The sequence below is a fragment of the Monodon monoceros genome, unplaced genomic scaffold (assembly GCF_005190385.1).
Source record: "Monodon monoceros isolate NGI ecotype Baffin Bay Population unplaced genomic scaffold, NGI_Narwhal_1 Super_Scaffold_10, whole genome shotgun sequence".
Classification (NCBI taxonomy): domain Eukaryota; kingdom Metazoa; phylum Chordata; class Mammalia; order Artiodactyla; family Monodontidae; genus Monodon; species Monodon monoceros.
Genome location: NW_021703766.1, coordinates 44,154,842 through 44,170,427, shown reverse-complemented (window position 1 = coordinate 44,170,427; position 15,586 = coordinate 44,154,842). Strand labels below are relative to the sequence as shown.

Here is a 15,586-nt window from a genome sequence, read left to right as displayed (position 1 = left end):
ACTCCTTACCATCTTACAAGGAAGATCTTGTACCAATTAAGGCTGTAATGTTAGGGGAAATGGAAGGAGTGATTCAGAATGAGTGTGTTGGATGTTTCTTGCTGCTTTCAGTAATGTCCTGTGAAAGATGAATTTAGTGTGCAGTTAGCTACAGAGAGGCTGCTAGCAGAGATTGAAAGTGACATTGCTTTGTTAAGAGATGCTATGTCAGGCCTGCAGGTGCTCAATCCAGGTTGATGGTAAATTCACAATTTTGAAACTTATGGGATTCAAAACACCAAACTGATTCTCTACCCCCAACTGAAGCCACTTATAGTGATTTAAAGTAGCAGTCTGAACAAAAAAATGAGACCATTGCCCCAACCATGCAAAGGCAGTGAGCCTCCTGGCAAAGATGACTTTAAAATGCTTTCCCCACCCAAGCCTGTCATTCTAAAATTAGTTATATTTGTTAAGTATTTACTGTATTCCAGCGACTATCATAGGTGTTTAGGATACACTGTATTAATGAGCAATTCTAGCAGGAGGAGATGGAATAATAATAAATTGTAGAATATGTTAGAACATAAATGGTATGGGGGGGAGGTCATTCAAAAGGAGTTGAGAGGAATATGATAAAATTTGTTGCTGTATGAAATAAAATGATCAGAGTAGACCATGGAGAAGGAAAGATTTGAGTCAAGATTTGAAGGTATGAAGGAGTAAGTCTGCGGTTATCTAAGGGAAGGGCATACCAGATAGAGGAAAAAGCTAGAGCAAAGGCTTCACAATGGGACTATGCTGGTGTATTTGAGGAATATCAGGGAAGCTACTGTAGACGTCTGTGCAAGGAGATGATTGATAGAGGAGGTCAGATAACAGGGTCATATCTTGTAAGGCCTTGTAAGTCATTGTGAGCATTTTGGATTTTATTCGGAGGGAAATGGGCAGCCCTTGGAGAGTTTTGAGCAGAGGACATGATCTGACATGTTGCTATTAAGTTAAAACAAACAAAAAAACTAAGTGGGTAGGAGGCTATGGCATTAATTCAGATGAAAGATTATGGTGGCTCAGACCAGGATGGTAACAGTGGTAAGAAGTGGTTGGATTATAGATATATGGTAAATGTGATGGAGCAGGCAAGATTTGTTTAGCGACTAGATGTCAGTTGTGAGAGGAAGATAAAAGTCCAGGGTGACATTAACTCAAAGGTTTTGGTTCCTAGCAACTGGAAAGATATGTTCCCATCAGCTGAGATATGGAAAGCTACAGTTCCATCAGTTTTGTGGGAGAAGACTGGGAGTTCAGTTTTGAATGTGTTTGAGATGTCTTTTAGACACAAAATGACAATGTTGAGTGGGCACTTGGTTGTTCTAGCTTGTACTATGGTAGAGATTATATTAATTTGGTAGTTATTGCCTATACTTACTTAAAATAAGGAGGCAGGCTAAGATTTTTAAGGACCTACATGTAAATGAGAGAAGAAGAATAGCAAAGACCGATCCACAGTGTGTTCCAACATTAAGAGTTCAAGGATAAAAGGACAGACCAGCAAAAGACGCTAAGGGAGACCATGAGATGGAAGGAAAACCGAGAGTCTGACATTACAGAAGCCAAATGAAAGTGAGTCAAAGGAAGGATAATCAATGGTATCTGTTGGCAGGTTACATAATTAATTGTGCAAGGCTTGAGAATTGGCTACTGGATGTAGCAATATTGATGTTACTGTTGACCTTGAAAAGAGCAGAGTTATTTTTGGTGTCTTTGTTTTAGAGTGATTGAAGTGAAAGCCTGATAAGAGAAATTGGATACACTGTTTGGAGATGTTTTGCTGCAAAAAAAAAGCAAAGAAATATGTTAATAATTAGTGTAGCAGTAGGAATAGGAGTATTTTTGTTTGTTTTCAGGATGGGAGAATTAATAGCAATTCTGTATGCTGATTGGAATAATCCAGTAAGCCGGGGGCGGGGGCGGCAGCGAGTGGATGATTCAGGACAAAGAAGTGAGAATTACTGGAGCAATGACCTTATATAGGTAGAGGGGATAAGATTAGTGGATGGAAGGATTAGGTTTTTAGGTGATACCATGGGAGGCTTATTCCTGGCAATAAAATGACAGAATATGGGGTGCAGATGCTGGGAAGTGAGTAAATGACATAGAAGAAGTCTTGGGAAGTGTTCCGATTCCTCCAGTGCTTTCATGAAGTGGTAAGCAAGGTTAGCTGAAAGTATGGGAGATGAGAAGTTTGGGGGTTAAAAGAAAAGAGAGAGGAAATAGTCACTAAAATGAGATATTTAACGTACAGTATAATTGTTGCCTGGGAACTTTAAAAGGCTAGAAAACTGAAAGAGCAAGGGGGCCAGTAAGCAAAAGAAATCATCAGGCTTAAAACTGTATTTACCCAACGATCTTTGGCATTGTAATTAAACAATAGCAAGTAGTTTGAAAGCTTCCTGAGGGAAAGCTTTGAGGGAAGTGTTCTGTTAATGAAACCCTAACCTAGCCTGCAAAAGCCTATGACTCAAATCCCCCAGTCTCCAGGCTATGGTACAAATCCATCAGGAAATGACCTATTTATGTAAATTGTCCATATGAAACTACGTATGTTATGAAAATATATATACATATATAACTCGAATGTAATCTTTTTCTATTTGTTTTTTTAAATATATAAACTATATATATATGTATATTTTTAATGTGCCTTGCTTTTTCACTTAACACGTTTTGGCAATCGTTCAAGTTTCTATTGCTGCGTAATGACTGCCCCAAACTTGGCTTAAAATACAACAATCATTTATTTAGCTCACACATCTACAAAAATTTGCACAGGGCTTGGCAGCAACAGCTCATCTCAAATGGGGTGGCTTGAAAGCTATGAGTCACTTGATGGCTGAAGGCTAGAATCATCAAAAGACTCACTTGCTCACATGCCTGGCAGTTGATTCTGACTGTCAACTGGACTGCAGGATGGTCAGCCACAATACCTACATGTGATATCTCTATGTGGCTGCTTAACATGATGACGGGTTCCAAGAGTGTGTCCCAAAGAAGAAGTGCATGTAACTTTTATGATCTAGCCTCAGAAATCACATAACATCATTGTGTCATACTTCTTTGGATGAGGCAGTTACAACTCAATGAAAGAAGTGTCACAAAATAAGAAGAGCTAGTAGAATAGGATATGTTGTGGCCATTATTTGGAAAATACAATATGCCATAAAGATGTTTCCAGGGGACTTCCCTGGTGGCGCAGTGGTTAAGACTCCGAGCTCCCAATGCAGGGGGCCTGGATTCGATCCCTGGTCAGGGAGCTAGTTGCAACATGCATGCCGCAACCAGTAGTTTGCATGCCACAACTAAGGAGCCGGCAAGCTGCAACTAAGAGCCCACCTGCCGCAACTAAGGAGCCTGCCGGCCGCAGCTAAGGAGCAGGCGAGCTACAACTAAGGAGCCCACCTGCTGCAACTAAGACCCAGTGCAACCAAATAAATAAATAAAAAGATGCTTCCATATCTAGCCTTGGAAGTCACATAATTTCACTTCTGCCATTCTCTATTGCTTTGAGCAGCTACACCTTTTTTAAAATTTTTGAAGCACTTATTTTTTATTATTGAAATATAGTTGACATACAATAAATACGTTGTTTCAGGTGTACTACATAGTGATTTGGAATTTGCATATATTATGAAATGATCACCATGATAAATGTAGTAACATCCATCCCCATACAAAATTATTATTATTGACCATATTCTTTATGTTGTGTATTGCATCTCCATGGCTTATTTATTTTATAACTGGAGACTTGTACCTCTTTATCCCCTTCACCTATCCCCCTGCCCCAAACACCCGTTCTCCCCTCTGGCAACCACCCATTTGTTCTCTGTGTCTATGAATGTTTTCATTTTGTTTGTTTTTTAGACTCTACATATAAGTAAGATCATATGGTATTTGTCTTCGACTTATTTCACTGAGCATAATACCCTTTAGATCCATTCTTGTTATCAAAAATGGCAAGATTTCATTTTTTATGACTAATATTCCATAGAATATATATACCACATATTCTTTATCCATTCATCTATCGATGGACACTTAGGTTGCTTCCATATCTTAGCTTGTAAGCAATGCTGAGGTGAACAACTGGGAGCATATACCTTTTTGAATTAGCGGTTTTGTTTTCTTTGGGTAAATACCCAGAAGTGAAATTGCTGGATCATATGGCAGTTCTATTTTTAACTTTTGGAGGACTTTCCATACTGTTTTCCATAGTAGCTGCATCAATTTACAGTCCCACCAACAATGCACAAGGGTCCCCTTTTCTCCACATTCTTGCCAACATTTGCTATTTGTTGTCTTTTTGATGATAGCTATTCTGACAGGTGTGGGGTGGTATCTCATTGCAGTTTTGATTTGCATTTCCCTGATGATTAGTGATGTTGAGCATCTTGTCATATGTCTATTGGCCATCTGTATGTCTTCTTTGGAAAAATGTCTATTCAGGTCCTCTGCCCATTTTTTAATTAGGTCATTTGTTTTTTTGATGTTGAGTTGTATGTGTTCTTTGTATATTTGGGGTATTTACCCCTTATTGGATATATTATTTACAAATATTTTCTCACATTCAGTAGGCTTCCCTTTTGTTTTGTTGATAGTTTCCTTCACTGTGCAAAAGCTTTTTAATTTGATGTAGTCCCATTTGTTTTATTTTGGCTTTTGTTCCCTTGCATGAAGAGACAGATCAGAAAAAATATTACTAAGATCAATGTCAAGGATCATACTAGGCAGGCATATCTTGATGGGAGAGTGTCATGTTTTAAGAAAGCATATAAGATGGGATATATTTCAGTGGGCATTCTCGGAAAATATATTTTGTCCCTGAGAGCTTCTCAGATATGAAGAGTTCTTTTTTCTTATGGTGACATATAATTCTTATAGCTATAATTATTCTTTTGTTGATGTACCATAATTCTGACAGAATTCCAAAATTCCCATTTTCCTCCTGGGCACCTGGCTACCCAGCTCGATAAGAAATTTCCAATTCTCCCCTAACAGTTATGGTCCTGTGACTCAGTGAAACATTTTCAGAAGTGATATGCAATTTCCCTCTCATTTGCTCAAAGATTAATTTCTCTAAGAGTGTAGAAATAAATCCTAATGCATCATTAATTCCAGTTAAGGTAAATATTTAATGTGGCTATTAAAGGATATATTTTACTTCCAGTTCTAGATCAAGATGGAGTATAAAGAAATATCAAACTGTGGTAGAAGAGTAACTGCAAGATGTAAAAGAACTCTGAAGAGTACCCAAAGGCTGAGCAAGAATATCAAAGAAAAGATAAATTCTGAAGGTGGGCCCCATCTCTAACTCTGGGGTTCAGTTCAAGTTTCACAGAAGGTGTGGTTTCAGCCCACTGGATGGTGGAGAATTTGGGTGGGTTTCCAGGGCCAGAGCTGATCTATAGTCATCGAACAAACAGGAAACAAACCTTTGGGACACAACTGAATTGCAAATGGTATAGTTGAGGTACTGGTACAAGGTTTGGAGAACACGGTGTCTGCATTGAAAGGGCCATGGGAAACTGCTGGGGCATAAGTGACCCACAGCTTGTGTGTGGGCACATAGGGAGAGTCAGAAGCTGCTGTGGCCCAAGGACTACAGTTCACATTATCTGCATCAGGAAGTTAGTCTGTTGGCCTTGGCTGGGCTGCAGAGTTCCAAGAGACTATATGCTCTCTAGGTACATGACTGGGGCAAAACAACACTGAATGTTCTTACATACCCGCACTACTAAACAGTCATACAGGAGGAGCAAGAAAAAGCAAAACACTGCACACCAGGTCCAGTAAGAGAAGCCTATTGAAAAGCTCGACATCATGCTCACTCTAAAGGAGAAAATGCTTAGAAGCCAGTCCATTATAGTACAGCAGGTACTGAAAGTTAAATTTGGAGCTGTGAGGCAATAAATTGATAACTGGCACAAGGGTGGATGAATATCTTCAGAATGCAAACTCCTTTCAGTCAGAAAAACAAGTGAGTTGAAAATTGTAGAAATCCATACGCATTTTACAGAAAAGAAAACCTAAATTATCAATAAACATAAGAAAAATTGTTCCTCCTCATAAGTAATCAGGGATGTGAACCAGAACTACACAGACACCTGCTCACAAATGTCTATTGGCAAAAATAAAGTTGGCAAGTATCAAGAGTTGGTGAGGATTTGGAGAAATGGTAATTTCATCTGCTGGTGAGAGTGAAAATCATAACTACTTTGGAAACATAGGCAATACCTATTAGCTTTAAAGATGCGTATGCCCAATGACTTAGTATATAGACATATTAAGCATATAGATATAGAATAGATATATCCCCTATAGAAAACTTACACAGATATACCAGAATGTAAATACAAATATGGTCCTAGTGACATTGTTCGTTTTACTTTTATTTCAGTCTTAGAACTATATAATTAAATGTTTATAGAACATTCCACCCACTAACAGCAGAATATACATTCTTTTAAGGACTCATAGAGCATTCATCAAGATAGATTGTATGCTGGGTCATAAAACAAACATCAACAGATTTAAAAGAATTGAAATCATATAGATATGTTCTCTGACCATAATGGAATCAAACTAGAATTAATAAAAACAATAAGAAAACATCAAACACTTGGAAATTAATCCACACACTTAAATAATTCATGGGTCAAAGAGGAAGTTTCAAGGGAAATAAAAAATGTATTGAACCGTAAAATTGAAAGTCCACAAATATTCATATCAGCTTTGTTTGAAATAGCCAAAAACTGAAAACAATTCAGATGTCCTTTAGCAAGTGACTGGTTGAAAAAAACATGGTACATCCACACCATGGAATAATAATCAGCAATTAAAACTTTAAAACAAAGAATGAACTATTGACACACACAGCAACTTGGATGAATCTCCAGGGAATTATGCTGATTGGAAAGAAAAAAACAATCTCAATAGGTAGCATAATATATGATTCCATTTATATAACATACTTGAAATGCTAAAATTATATGATGTAGAAAATATTAGTGGGTACCAGGGATTAAGGATGGGGGAATGAAAGAACAGGAGGGATGTGGGTGGTTATAAAAGGACAATTCAATGGATTCTTGTGATGAACTGTTCTATATTATGACAAAGTTGGTGGATACACAAACCTACATGTGATAAAATTGTATAGAACTAGACACACAGAGACATGTGGATACACACACAAATGAGTACAAGTAAAACTGGGAAAATCTAAATAAGATAATCAGATTATATCAATGTCAATATCCTGGTTGTGATATTGCCTTATAATTTTGCAAGATGTTATTTTGAGGAAAATTGGGTAAGCCATTGGATATGTATAATATGTAATAATATATAATAAGTATATTAAATGCTGACTTTCAGTCATTTTACTGGTTTTCCCAGTAAACTTTTTTTAAATATAAATTTATTTATTTATTATTTATTTTTGGCTGCATTGGGTCTTTGCCGCTGCACGCGGGCTTTCTCTAGTTGCAGCGAGTGGGAGCTACTCTTTGTTGCGGTGCTCAGGCATCTCACTGCAGTGGCTTCTCTTGTTGCAGAGCTTGGGCTCTAGGCGCAGGGGCTTCAGTAGTTGTGGCTCGTGCGCTCTAGAGCACAGGCTCAGTAGTTGTGGCGCACTGGCTTAGTTGCTCCACAGCATGTGGTATCTTCCCTGACCAGGGCTTCAACCCATGTCCTCTGCATTGGCAGGCGGAGGCTTAACCACTGTTCCACCAGGGAAGCCCTCCCAGTAAACTCCTGATTGGACGAAGCTTGCCCTCTCATAGATTCCTCCAGAAGGACTATGGGAATGCACACATATTGAAAACTATTTTTCTATGGCCTTGTACTGGAAGGAAAACTTGGCTGGATACAAAATGCTTGGTCCACACTACCTCTTGAGTTTTTAAAAAATGCTGTCTCTTCTTTGCATTTCTTTTTAGTTTTCGAGAAGTGTAATGTCACTACCCTCTCCTCCCAAATGGAGAAATTAATAAAAACCTATGGTTATGCTAGAATTTTGAGAATATTTGCTTTACATTTCTAACTAGTTTCACTATTTTATTTTATGTATCTATTTATTTTTGGCCTCACTGCGAGGCATGCAGGATCTTAGTTCCCTGACCAGGGATCGAACCCAGGCCACCTGCGGTGGAAGCATGGAATCCTAACCACTGGACCGCCAGGGAATTCCCTAGTTTCACTATTTTATATTTTTACATTTTACACTCTTCTGGCCTCACCAATTAAACTATGATATGCTTCAGAACGAATTCATATCTTTTATCTCTCTTTCCATACTGCTGGTCATAATATCTGGTACCAAAAAAAAAGAATGTAGCCAATATTGTTTTACTCAATCCAAGTAAATACGTTTTTAAAAAAGATACAAGTTGGGACTTCCTCGGTGGTCCAGTGGGTAAGACTCTGTGCTCCCAGTTCAGGGGGCCTGGGTTTGATCCCTGGTCAGGGAACTAGATCCCACATGCCAGCCACAACTAAGAAATCTGCAACCCTGCGTGCTGCAACTAAGACCCGGCGCAGCCAAAATAAATAAATAAATATATTTTTAAAAAGATCTCCCATTAAAAAAAAATGATACATGTTAATGGTGTGTGGAGAGATATTTCTTAAAACTTTGCTAATTCTTTGAAAATTTAAAATATATGTATCTCTAGAATTAAAGATATAAAAAGGCAATTTCCATTGGTAAATAAGAATTTATAATAAAAACATATTTAAGAATGTATTTGATGGGAACTCCCTGGCAGTTCAGTGGTTAGGACTCAGTGCTTTCACTGATGTGAGTCTGGGTTTGATCCCTGGTCGGGGAACTAAGATCCCACCAGCCACACGGCACAGCCAAAAGAAAAAAAAAGAATGTATTTGATGAAAATAAAATTTATATTTTAAGGCAGGAGAAGAAATTTTAAACAAAAAATTCTCTCTCTCTCTGTCCATTTGGGCCGCCTTCCCCCCTCTGCAACGTGCAGTGTGCATCTGCTTTGTATTTAGTTAAATTTTTAGTAGTATATGACTGATTCTCTTTTTTCCTTTTCTGTATATTTTTAGTTACTTTCTTAGTGTTGGCCTTGGGGATTACAATTAACATCTTAAATTTTATAACATAGTTTGAATAATACCAACTTAGCCTCACTAGTATATAGTCTGCTCCTATACAGCTCTTTTTCCCCTCTTTATATTATTGTCACAGGTTATACCTTTGTACACTGTGTATCCATTAACATAAATTTACTTTTTTATGCTTTGCTTTTAAGTCATAGAGAAAAAAGAGGAGTTCCAACCAAGTACAATAATACTGGTTTTTATATTTTGCTATGTATTTATGGCTTCAAGTTACTATCTGCTGTCCTTTCATTTTAGACTAAAGCATTTCTTATAAGGAAGGTCTCGAGAGTTTAGCTAAACTATTTCATAACATTGCTGCCTTGGCATCCTTTTGTGTAGTCAAGTGACCTGCAAGGGCCTTGAATTAACAGTAGCTCCCCCACCAAGCACATGCCATAAGTAGCTACCCAGAGAGTCACAAGTAAATGTAAGTTCCTGTTAGGACCCCCCCACAATGGTCTTTGTAATAATCAGACTCCCCTGCCTCCTAGGGCCTTACCCTTGTGTTCTCCTTTGATAAGACCTCCACAAAGCTTACTGAAACCCCATTCTTTTTGGTTTGAATCAACCAATCTGGCCTTAGCATGGGAACCCCAAAACACTCTACCCACAGACCCTAATAAAGGCATGTAACCTACAGCCTGCTGTGCTCTCTGCCTGCACCCTTGACTTCCCTGCATGCCCCCTTGAGGTGTGCTGTGTACCTCCTCCAGGACCTGTGAGTAGTAAACTTCTCTATTTCAATTCCTTTGTGACCTTTTTGTCAACTGCAGTTCACCATCCAACACCCTGGGGCTCTTAAGTAGCCCCAAATGTTAATTTAACGAAGTCACAACAGAAGGTCTACTAGTAAACTCCTTCAGTTTTTATCTGGGAATATCTTAATTTCTTCATTCTTTTTAAAAATATTTATTTATTTATTTATTTCAATGCTCTGGGTCTTAGCTGTGGCACACAGGATCATCATTGCAGCATGTAGCTCTTAGTTGCAGCATGCGGTATGTAGTTCCTTGACCAGAGATCGAACCCAGGCCCCCTGCATTGGGAGCACAGAGTCTTAGCCACTGGAATACCAGGGAAGTCCCCTCTTCTTTATTCTTGAAAGATAATTTTGCTAGCTATAGAACAACTGTCAACATTTTGTTTTTGTTTTTCTCTTTCAGGATGTTAACTATACCATCTCACTGTCTTTCATGGTTTCTGATAAGAAATGAGCTGTTAATCTTATTGAAGCTCCCTGGTATGTGACAAATTGATTACCTCTTGCTGCTTTCAATGTTCTGTCTTTTCTTTGCTTGTCAATAATTTAAATATTACATGTCTCAGTGTGGACCCCTTTGAGCTTATCCTACTTGCAGCTTATTGAGAGTCTTGGATGTATATATTTCATTTCTTCATCATGTTTGGGGTGATTTTGGCAGTCATTTCTTCAAATATTTTTCCTGTTCTTTTCTCTCTCCTCCTTCTGGGCTCCTATTATACATATATTGGTATGCTTGATGTTGTCACACAGGTCTCACAGGTTTTCTTCATTTTTCTTCACTCTTTTTTCTTTGTGCTCTTCACACTAGATCATTTTAATTGCCTTATCTTCAAGTTCACTAAGTTTCCTGCCTCCCTCAGATCTGCCATTGAACTCCTCTAGTGAATTTTTCATTTCAGTTATTGTACTTTTCGGTTCCAGAATTTCTTTTTAGTTCCTTTTTATAATTTCTATCTTTTGACTGACATTCATATTTGTTCATATATTTAAAAAATTTCCTTTAGTTTTTTTTGTCCATGGTTTTCTTTAGCTCACTGAGTATATTTGAGATAGTTGGCTTAATGTATTTGACTAGTAAATCCAATGTCTGGGTTTCCTCAGTGATAGTTCCTGTCAAATTCTTTTTTAACATATGAATGGGACATACTTTTCCTTTGTCTTTATATGCCTTGTAATTTTTTGTTGAGAGGAGGACATTTTGACTTTTTTTTCTTTTTTTGCGGTACACGGGCCTCTCACTGTTGTGGCCTCTCCCGTCGTGGAGCACAGGCTCTGGACACACAGGCTTAGTGGCCATGGCTCACGGGTCCAGCCGCTTTGTGGCATGTGGGATCTTCCCGGACCGGGGCACGAACCCACGTCCCCTGCATCGACAGGCGGACTCTCAACCACTGTGCCACCAGGGAAGCCCTGAGATGTGGACATTTTGAATAAAATAACGTTGTAACTGTGGGAATCAGATTCTTTTCCTCCTCAGGGATTGCTGATTTTTTTGTTGAGGACTGCAGCCATCAATTTGTTTAGTGACTTCTCAAAACTCTTTTTGGAAAGTGTGTATTCCATGTTGTGTATGGTCGCTAAAGTTTCTGTCCTATTATCTCTGAGGTCAGGCAGAGATATTGATTAAAGATTCAATCTATCAAGTAAATATAACAATTATAAACATATATGCACTGTCTTAGTCAGCCTAGGGTGCCTTAACAAAATTCCATAAATTGGGTGACTTAAGAAACAGAAATTAATTTTCTTATAGTTCTGGGGGCAGAAATTTGGAGATCAGGGTGTCAGTATGGTCACTTCTTTGTCCAAGCACAGAGAAATAGAGTGACCAACCTCTCTGATGTCTCTTCTTATAAAAGCACTAATTCCATCATGAGGTATCCAGCATCATGACCTCATCTGACCCTAATTACCTCCCAAAGGCCCCATCTCCAAACACTATCACATTAGAGGTTAGAACTTCAACATATGAATTTAGGGGTCACACAAACATTCTGTTCATAATATACTCCTACAAACAGAGCTGAAAATTATATGAAGCAAAAAATGACATGATTGAAGGTAGAACATTTTACACAATAGTAGTTGGAGACTTCAATACTCCACTTTCAGTAATGAACAAAACAATGAGACAGAAGATCAGTTAGGAAATAGAGAACTTGAACAACACTTTAAACCTACAGACATATACAGTACATACCCAATAACAGCAGAAAACTCATTTTTCCTCAAGTGCACATGGAACATTCTCCAGGATAGATATATAGTAAGCCACAAAACAAGTCTTAGTAAAATTTAAAAGACTGAAAATATACCAGGTATATTTACCAATCACAATGGAATGAAACTAGAAATAACAGTAGCAGTAGGCAAGTGGGAAATCCACAAAAAATGTGGAAATTAAACACACTCTTAACCAACGTATCAGAGAAGACATCACAAGGGAAATTAGAAAATATTTTGAGACGAATTGAAATAAAAACACAAGATACAAAGACTTACAGGAGGCATCCAAATCAGAGGGGAAGTTACAGCTATAAATATTTACATTAAAAAAAGAAGAAAAACTCAAATCAATAACCTAACTTTAGGGACTTCTCTGGTGACACAGTAGTTAGGAATCCACCTGCCAATGCAGGGGACATGGGTTCGAGCCCTGGTCTGGGAAGATCCCACACGCTGCGGAGCAACTAAGCCCATGCGCCACAACTACTGAGCCTGCACTCTGGATCCCGCAAGCCACAACTACTGAGTCCATGTGCCACAACTACTGAAGCCCGCATACTGAGAGCCTGTGCTCCACAACAAGAGAATCCACTGCAATGAGAGGCCAACACAATGAGAAGCCCGTGCACTGCAACAGAGTAGCCCTCGCTTGCCACAGAGAGCCTGCGTGCAGCAACAAAGACCCAACTGCAGCCAAAAATAAATAAATTAATTAATTAAATTAAATAATAAGAAACTAACATTACACCATGTGGAAATAGAAAAAGAACAAGCTAAACCCAAAGCTATCAGAAGAATAGAAATACTAAATATTAGAGCAGAGATAAACTAAATAGAGAATTCTATGTAAAAATAATCAACAAACCCAGAAGTTGGTTCTTTGAAAATAAGAGCAAAATTGATAAACCTTTGTCTATGAGTATAAAGAGAGAGACAGAAGAATTAGATCACTAAATCACTTTCTGAAGTGAAAATAGGGATGTTACTATCGATTTTACATAAATGAAATGGATTATAGGGCTTCCCTGGTGGCACAGTGGTTGAGAATCTGCCTGCTGATGCAGGGGACACAGGTTCGTGTCCCAGTCTGGGAAGATCCCACATGCCATGGAGCAGCTAGGCCCATGAGCCATGGCCACTGAGCCTGTGCATCCGGAGCCTGTGCTCTGCAATGGGAGAGGCCACAACAGTGAGAGGCCCGCGTACCGTAAAAAAAAAAAAAAAAAAATTATAAGAGAATAATACAAACAGTTGTTGGCCAAGCAAAGGGATAACCTTGATGAAATGGGCAAACTCATAGAAATACACAAATACAAAAACCAGCTCAAGAAGAAATAGAAGATCTTAACAGACTTATAACAAAAAAGGCAATTAAATCAATAATCACAAACCTCCCAACAAAGATAAGCTCAGGGTGGCTTCACTAGCGAATTCTAGAATAATGAACACCAACACTTCTTAAAGTCTTCCCAAAAATTGAAAATTGAATTTAAGGGAAAACTTCCAAACTCATCCTATAGGTGGTCAACAATAGCTTGATATCAAAGCCAAAACCAAAACTAAAAAAAAAACTAAAAGCAAGTATCCCTTATGAATATAGATGCAAATATCCTCAACACAATACTAGCGATAATATGCTAGTTATACACTGTGGCCAAGTGGAATTTATCCCATTCCTGTGAGGGTGTTTCAATATATGAAAACCAATGTCATGTCCTACATTAATAGAATGAAGAGGAAAATCTGAATAATCATATCAATTGATGCAGAAATATGTCTGAGTTAAAACTATAAATCTCTTAGAACAAAACATAGGTGTAAATCTTTGTGACCTTAGATTAATGGTTTCTTTGATATGATACCAAAAGTATAGCAATAGTAGAAAAAATAGACAAACTGGAATTCTTCAAAATTAAAAACTGTTTTGCTTCAAAGGGCACCATCAAGAAAGTAAAAAGACACCTACAAAATGGGAGAATATGTTTATAAATAACATATCTGATAAGTAACTTGTCTGAGTCCTTTTGCTATAAGGAATTCCATAGCTGAGTGGCTTTTACACAACAGAAATGTATTTCTCACAGTTCTTGAGGCTGGAAAGTACAAGATCAAGGTGCTGGCAGATTCCGTGCCTGGTGAGGGTCCACTTTCTGGTTCTTAGATGGATGTCTTTTCACTGTGTCCTCACATAGCAGAAGGGGCAAGTGAGCTCTCTGGGCTCTTTTATAAGGCCACTAATCCCATCTGTGAGGACTCTGCCCTCATGACATAATCATCTTCCAAAGGCCCCACCTCCAAATACCATTACATTTGTCATTAGGGTTTGACATGTGAATTTTGGTTGGGTGGGGGACACACCAACATTCAGACCATAGCAGAGTTTGTATTTAGAATATATGAAGCACTCTTACAGTTCAACAATAAAAAGAACCCCACTGTTATGGACTGAGGGTGTCCCCCACCCCACCAGATGCATATGTTGAAATCCTAACCCACAACTGGAAGGTGCAGCCTTTGGGAGGTAATTAGGCCATGAGGGTGTAGTTCTCATGAATGGCATTAGTGCTGTCAAAAAAAAAGAAACGAAGAGATGAGTTTTCTCTTGGCTATGTGAAGATATAATGAGAGGGTGGCCATCTGCAAACCAGGAAGACTGTCCATCCCAGACATCAAATCTGCCAGTGCCTTAATCTTTGACTTCTAGCTTCCAGAGCTATGAGAAATAAATGTTTGTTGTTTAAGTCACCCAATTTATGGTATTGTTATAGCATCCTGAACTAAGACACCAATTTAAAAATTTGAAAAGGATTTGAATAGACATTTCTCCAAAGATATACAAATCGAAAATAAACATGAAAAGATGCTCAACATCATTAAGGAAAGGCAAATCAAAACCATAGGTAATAAGTACCACTTCACACCCACCAGGATGGTTATAATCTAAATGATGAACAATAATAAGCGCTGGTTTAGATGTGGGGAAATTGGAACCCTCATACATTGACACTGAGAATGATGTGGTAACTAGAAAACATTTTGGTAGTTCCTCAAAAATTCAGACGTAGAATTACCATATGATCTATGGGACTTCCCTGGCGGTCCAGTGGTTAAGACTCCATGCTTCCACTGCAGGGGGCACTGGTTTGATCCCTGGTCGAGGAACTAAGATCCTGCATGCCACTCGGCATGGCCGAAAATGAATGAATGAATGAATGAATTTTAAAAAAAGAATTACCGTATGATCTAGGAATTCCACTCCTAGTTATATATCCAAAAGAAATAAAAATATATTTTTATTTTTTTGTCCACACAAGACTTGTACACAATGTTCAGAGCAGCAATATTCATAATAGTCAAAATGTGGAAACAATCCAAATGTCTCCCCACTGATGAATGGATAAATAAAATGTGGCAAAACCATGAAGTGGAATA

At 38.2% G+C, this 15,586-nt stretch overlaps 1 protein-coding gene across 1 annotated transcript in view; it reads left to right on the top strand.

The window, feature by feature from the left end:
* LOC114889100 (zinc finger protein 420) overlaps nucleotides 1–15,586 on the top strand; it is a 93,055-nt gene that overhangs the window by 55,107 nt on the left and 22,362 nt on the right. Inside the window, exons 6-7 of the transcript XR_003791965.1 lie at nucleotides 5,207–5,333; nucleotides 10,329–10,405. The gene's annotated coding sequence lies outside the window, so the exon portion shown is untranslated. The remainder of the gene's footprint in view (nucleotides 1–5,206; nucleotides 5,334–10,328; nucleotides 10,406–15,586) is intronic.